General features: G+C 46.8%; 1 protein-coding gene across 3 annotated transcripts in view; it reads right to left on the bottom strand.

Annotated features, from left to right (window-relative positions):
• Positions 1-7500, bottom strand: part of rbfox3a (RNA binding fox-1 homolog 3a) — a gene marked incomplete at both ends in the record, with an annotated part of 330498 nt that overhangs the window by 13622 nt on the left and 309376 nt on the right. The gene's annotated exons all lie outside the window — the stretch shown is intronic.

Here is a 7500-nt window from a genome sequence, read left to right as displayed (position 1 = left end):
GTGTGCGTCCGCGTCCGTGTGTGTGTGTGTGTTTGTGTGTGTGTGTGTGTGTGTGGAACTGGAATGCTCTGGGAAGTGTGCACGGCAAAAACCCTCGGTGTTCATTTAACCCCGAGAGCGTACACGTGTAACACACTGAGGATTTTACCGTGTACATTTGATGTGCACTTGCTTTTGGACCCGGGCCAACTCATACTATAGGGACGTGCCTGACTCAGTGAAATGTGTGTGTGTGTGTGTGTGTGTGTGTGTGTGTGTGTGTGTGTGTGTGTGTGTGTGTGTGTGTGTGTTTGTAGTGTGTGAGTGTACATATTGTGCATTTGGATGCAGGCCCACTCTGGCAGTTTGACTGTGTGTGTGGGGAGGTGAAAGGGTGATGTACAGTAGGTGAGATGAAGGGAGGGGAAAAAAGGAAAAGAGCACGATAAGGGAGGCAGAGAGAGAGAGAGAGAGAGAACAAAGGGCAGGCGAGGCAGGCAGGGATTGAGAGAGAGATGCAGTTGACCGCAAGACGGACAAAGGAACAGTTAGACGTGGTTGAAAGAAGGAGAAGAGACTGGGTTAAACTGAAGCACTATATGAATAAGACACACAAGTAAGGAAGCAAGGGAGGAGAACTGGCAGCAGAGAGAGAGAGACAGTGAGACAGACAGAGAGAGAGAGAGATGGAGAGAGAGTGACTGAGAGAGGGAGAGAGGGAGGGAGTGTGGCTGGATGGAGGTTAGGTTTAGTGTTTGGCAGTGGGGACAGCGAGCAGATGGGCTGTATTGTTTGGAACGACAGACTCAGCCCAGGGCCATCCTTCATTTCTCTCTCTCTCTCTTCTCTCTGTCTCTCCCTCTCTCCCTCTCTCTCTCTCTCTCACACACACACACATACACACACATACACTCGCGAGCGGGCGTCTCTTTGAAGCGAGGGTGGCATAGTGCACGGAGGGGTAACAAGGACTGGCTGGTGAACTGGCCGGGTCGCTGGCCTGCCAAGCTGAAGGCCGCTCTTTAACCTTCAATCAGCGCAGAAGCACGGCATTAATAACACATAATTGTACACGTGCATACATGCACACATAGACGTGCATACAAATTGCTACACACATGAAACGCACATACCGGAACACAGGCGACGTGACCCGGCCTTCCCAGCAGGAATGGACACTAACAAAGCTATGCTTTGAATTGAAATTCGATCCGCGTCCCATCGCATTTTAGCACCTGGACAGAGTGCCAACTTGCCCACCCACATACAGTACATTCATACAGACAGCACTCATCACTGAACGCAGTACTTGCACACTCTGCTGCCACACGAGTTGGCCATATATGGCCACGAGTGCACAAGGGGCAAGTTGGCACCTCGACAGAGTGCAGTCTAGTTTTAAATATATTTTTGGGCTTTCAGCCTTTATGGATAGTACACAGTTGACAGAGACGGGAAACAGGGAGAGAGAGAGACAGGGAGTGATATGAAGCATATAAAATAGCCAATCTACAAGCTTGTAGATCTGCTATTTTTGGCTCAGAATATGGACGTTATGGTCCAAGTGGTTAATATAAAAAAAAGATAAAGTTTCTATCACACAAAGATTTGGAGGACCCCCTAGGGGTCCCGGACCCCTGTTGAAGACCCTTGCTCTAAGCTAAGGGATCCTTGGCCTGATTGGTTGAAGACCCCTGTAGAAGGGCACGACCTGCAGTGAACCCGTGAAACCATCCAATCAGCTGCATGCAGACAGATGTTCAATTAGTAGCAGTTTAAGAGCCAAACTTATGGCTTCCCAAACTCATTAACCACTTGAACCCCAGCGTCCGTATGGGGAAGGCTTTCGCAGGAAAATAGCAGATCGACAAGCGTACACTAGTATAGAGCCCTGAGGGACGCCATTCCACCATATGGAGTTGACGTAACCTCGCGTCACCAGGCTTTCTCGGGGGAAAACCTGGTGCTCGTTTACTAAACAGGTCGTTTGATTCGGTTTAGACCGGATGGCATCCTAGACCGGATGGCAGAAGAAGCAACGTTTTGGTTCCCCGTTTGTTTCCCCAAACCCTATTTAAATGCTAGAGGAGTGTAGTCTTGCCGGTCGCTGTGAGTTGGACTAAAAGATGGATATACCAAACATACTTTTCAAAAAACAAGCAAAACTACGCTGCTCCAAGGGTTTTATTGGGTAGGTACTAAAATTATGTCCTTGAGCGCAGGGAATCGTTTTGGGTTAAAACTGGTTCCAGTTTGGTATTTCCTGCCAAAGTATAGTCCGTTTTGACTACAAAATGACGTAGGACGCCATCCGCTCCCGACCGGATCAAAAGCCTGAAATTGGAAGCGACCCCAGGCTAGGGTTGAAGTGGTTAAACGCCTCAAGGAGGCTGTGTGTATGGATGCAGCACCGGTTAGAACATTTAAAAAAAAAAGAATGAACACGCTCTGATCTTCCCCTCGCCCTCTCATTGTCTCTCTCTCTCTTAAGCGTAATTCATCATCCGTCGTGGAAATACATGGGTCGCGGGAGGCGACGCGTCGCGAACTTGCAGATCGGCTATTTTCACCGCCGCGCAACGCCGGCGCACGACGGAGCATAAATCGGGCATTACACTCTCGCTTGGTCTCATTCAACCCTCCCTCCCCCTCCATCCCTCCATCCATCTCTCTCCTAGGTGATGTAAAGCTCCTATCCACTGCTATTGCAGCCTCCCCCTGTCTAACTATAGCCAGACAACAGCATTAATATGCCAAGCAGCCTGCACACAGTCAATTGATGATATATTCTGGGCAAAAGATCAATTCCCACCCCCCCTCCTCCTCCCCCCACACCCTCCCTGGCCTCCCCCTCCCCCCCTTCCCCCCTCGGCTCTTTCCCTGTATGAGGCATCCATATATTCACTCCTGTTTTGTGTCCGTATATGCATGTGTGTCTTTATAGTATTATGTTTATATATGCATAATGCAGGCTATTGTGTGTGCCTGTGTGTGTGTGTGTGTGTGTGTGTGTGTGTGTGTGTGTGTGTGTGTGTGTGTGTGTGTGTGTGTGTGTGTGTGTGTGTGTGTGTGTGTGTGTTTACGCTATGTCACTGGTGTCGGGCAGAAACGTGTATCTCCACATTTAGACAGTATTTTTTATACATCGTCGTTGTCGGGTGGAAACCTTGTATGTCCAAAACCGTTCGTTTTGTATTTATCATATCAAATGATCTAAACTAGTGAAAATAGCCGATCTACAAGCACATAACGCCTCGCACCGCAAGGCGATGTGTGCTTGTAGATCGGCTATTTTCACTAGTGTTGTGCGACAATCTTCTATGATGAAGCAGGGCTTTCCTTAACGAAATAAATTACAAATGTGAAAATTGGAGATACGAGGTTTCTTCCCGACAGTGATGATATATATATATATATATATACATATATATATATATATATATATATATATATTATTATTTTTTACAGTATAAAAGATTTGAGTAAATGAACGACCCCACTTCATCATGCAAGTGTCTCACGTACGCGGGTCGCGCTGTGAGCTGCCAATTTCACAATTCGAAAACGTTTCCTGAGGACGATTAAGAAAAGGACATGCAAGGTTTCTGACCGACGGCAACGAGAGACGCGAGCACGAGCGCGCGTGCCTGCGTATATGCATGTTGGCGGCGGTGGCATGACGTATATGAGTGCAATCTGATGATGAGCTATGGTGTGTGCATGCTACAGTGGTGCTGTAATAAGCCATGAATCATGGCAGGGCCCCCGCCTGACAGCCAACAGGCCTATAAAACAAACAAACAACAACATCCGCAGGTACACTTATGCATAAACCACACCACCCCTGTACACCGACCAGCACCACCACACTCTCTGGCTAACACGCACGCACGCACGCACGCACGCACACACACGCACGCACGCACGCACGCACGCACGCACGCACACACACGCACGCACGCACACACACGCACACACACACACGCACACTTCTATTACTACACTTGTGAGGACATCGCTATGTGGCGCATGCATTGCGAGCTTGTAGATCTGCTGTTTTCTATGCTCGAAACCGGCACGCAACTGAGTATACATCAGGGATAACTCTAGCTAACACCCTAACCGTTAAACCTAACTTCTAAATGTCTGTCCTCGCCCCCAAACTAAACCTTAATTCCTAATTGTTGAGCATAAATCTAAAAATAGTATTTATCGTCAATCAGTCATTATGTTTTGGGAAGAAAAGTCGTGCTCACAACGTCTATTTAGCACATTTTACTGCACTTGCATGGACATTTGGCCCTCACAAGAATAGTAATACAAGTCAAGTGTGTACACACACACACACACACACACACACACACACACACACACACACACACACACACACACTGGCTCTATCAGGTAATGCAGGCGGGCCGGTGGAATGGGCGTCGCCATGTGTTGGAGGTCGCGCGGGGTCACGCGTGGTAAGAGCAAATTTACAGTTATGAGAGCAGTGTTATTTTGTAAAGTGATTGGAGTGCATGTGATGGAGTAACATAACGCCTTCCTGTAGAACAGCCTGTTTCCTGTGCCTGTGTGAGTGTGTGCGTGTGTGCATGTGTGCGTGTGTGTGTGTGTGTGTGTGTGTGTGTGTGTGTGTGTGTGTTGTACACAGTACAGTGCTTTTACTCAAGTAAAATATGTGAGTACTTTTTTCTACCACTGGTAGAGGGATACATTCACGCTACATTTCAAATAGAAATATTGTACTTTTTACATTAGGAAATATGTAATGAATTATCCACTTAAGCCCTACTTCAAATGAGGTCAAAATAGCCGTTCAACAAGCTCCCAATTGGTACTTTTGAATACTTGCGTATTTACTTTGACTATTATACTTTGCCCACCACCGACTATATGCTCTCTGCATTTCGGGACAGCGGATGGAACAAGTTTTAACACCGTGAAGCTGCTGCCTAATTTTGCTTTAAGTCTAGCCTGGGGAAATAAATATGAACTGCTACATGCTACATTACTAAAGCTCCATTTAGACTGGCTCTGCTACCCAATGGACCACGTTCCATTCATATTCAATGAGCGAGGCACAGCCGCACAGTAATAATTGACAATGCTGACACTGACTAGGATGGCAGAAATGAGCAGCAATAAAACCTCCAACAGTTCCAGTAATGGACGCTAGCGCCTCATGCCTTCAATGTAACTCTTGTTTAAAACGGGGGCGGCCGTATCAGGAGGCAATTACAAAGGCCCATTTGACAAGAATAGTTTTTAGAAAGACCACTCTGCCCACTTCCCCAAGTTTTCAGGAGATGGAAATTACCCCTTCCATTGAGTTTTTAAAAGTTGAGGCAAACTAGACGCAGCTGTTTCCAAACTATTTTAGGTCCAGACACAAAATAGATCCCCCATCCTAATTCATGGAATTTCTTTGATTTGGTTTGGATTTATTTATGAAATTCTTTTGAAAAATGTTGTGTGTAAATGTATTTTTTTTCCCTCTCCCTGTTTGCGACCCAAACATGGGTCCCGACCCGCTGTTTGGGAAACACTGAACTAGAGAACCAGTTGATGGCTGCAAATATGAAAACGAGACAAGGTCAAATGGCAACATATAAGAAATATATACCAAGTAATGGGACAGGATTGGCTTCCCTTAACATTAACATCAACACTATTGCTGTGTGTGTGTGCGCACACTCTCACACACCACACACACAGCATGCACGTGTAAAGACACACACACTTACGCGCGCGCACACGCACAAAAGCACGCACTGTCACAATCACTCGTGAATGTGTTCAAATGCATGCCAGCATCATGGCTTGCATGTCTGGCTCCCAGCAGACATTCATTCACAGCAGTCTCCGCCGTGACAAATGGCCTCCTTGCTTTTCTAAACACCCCCAATTTGATCCAGTTTATCAGAGAGGTGGAGTCAACCAGCAGATGACAGTGACCTCCTCCTCCTCCTGCAGGCTTGGGGTCCAATGACGGCGTGCCAAACGCCACAGAGCCCAGAGTCCCTCGGACGATGTCGCCCTTCCAACTTGCAAATTTTTCCGGCATATGTTTAACGCATTTAGACCGAGGAACGCATTATTACGCAATATTTTATGCTTTAACTATTACAAAAATAGCAGATATACAAGCTCACAGCGTGGCACCGAGTGCCACGCTGCGAGTTTGTAGATGTGCTATTTTTGAAAAATTATGAACATTTTTGCAAGTCTTTGAATATTTTGACCCGATTTCATTGTGTCTTCTAGATCCTTTTAATGTTTTTTTTTGAAAAACCTACGTTTCCACGTGAGTGGTGCTCAAACATTTTCATGTCAAGGACCCCCAAAATGGTATGTATTTGGCCACGGACCCCCATCTCCAGGACGCCCCAGAAGCAAATTTCCGAGTTACAAATGTTCGCTTGATACATGTAAATACATATATTCAAAGCTATTTTTCAATAGTTAAAGCATAACATAATTGGGGTCCACCCTATGTTCCCCAGGTTCTATGTTCCCCACAGGTTAATATGCATTCACCAGCGTTAGTTTTACTGAGGTTAGGTTTAGGGTTAAGGTTAGGTTTAGGTGGTAATTGGGGAACAAAGAACATGGGGAACATAGGTACGGTCCCATAATTCCCGGTCTAAATGGGTTAAAAAGGCGGAGCTGGCTCCCCTCGTTATACTTCCCCGCCTAGCGCTTTGCATTTTAATCTTATTTGTTGTGTTGTGGCGAGAGCGACGCTGCCAAGCTCTGCGTGCACTAACGCGGACCAGCACCACGCAGCAGGACGCACACGCACGCATAAACACACACACACACACACACACACACACACACACACACACACACACACACACACACACACACACACACACACACACACACACACACACACACACACACACACACACACACACACACACACACACACACACACGGGCGGCTCGCTTTGCATACACTCAGCCTATAGGACACAGTCAATCAATCAGTATTACATTTCCTTCATTGTCCTTCATGCCCACGCAGTCAGTCTACTGCACTCACCCAAACACCCCCCCCCCCCCCCCCCCCCCCTCCTCTCTGTCTGATGTTCATGCTCTCCTCATAAGGCTGCTGGGCTACGCTACGCTAACGCTATAATCATGAAAACAAAAAGACTCATAACAGGAAGTCTAGTCTCTCTCCGCCGTCGTTAGGGACACCCAGCCCCCCCCTCAGGCTATACACCCCTGAGTTACCAACTGTGACCACCCTCCGTGTGTGTGTGTGTGTGTGTGTGCGTGCGCCTGTGTGTGTCATTATCTTTTTAAAACAATAACATAACAATAATATAAAATAATATGAGAATGTATATACGTATATATATCTGGCCGTGTCTGCTGGGATTGTGGTGTTATTGTGTGTGTGTGTGCATGCGCATGCACGCTGTGAGGGTATGCATGTGTAAGGTATGTAGAGTATGTGTGAGTGCATGCTTGCTTTGTCCATATCAGAGTGCATGAAAGCAAG

Source organism: Nannobrachium achirus (assembly GCF_963921795.1).
Source record: "Nannobrachium achirus genome assembly, chromosome: 18".
NCBI lineage: Eukaryota > Metazoa > Chordata > Actinopteri > Myctophiformes > Myctophidae > Nannobrachium > Nannobrachium achirus.
This window is presented reverse-complemented; position numbering and strand designations above follow the sequence as displayed.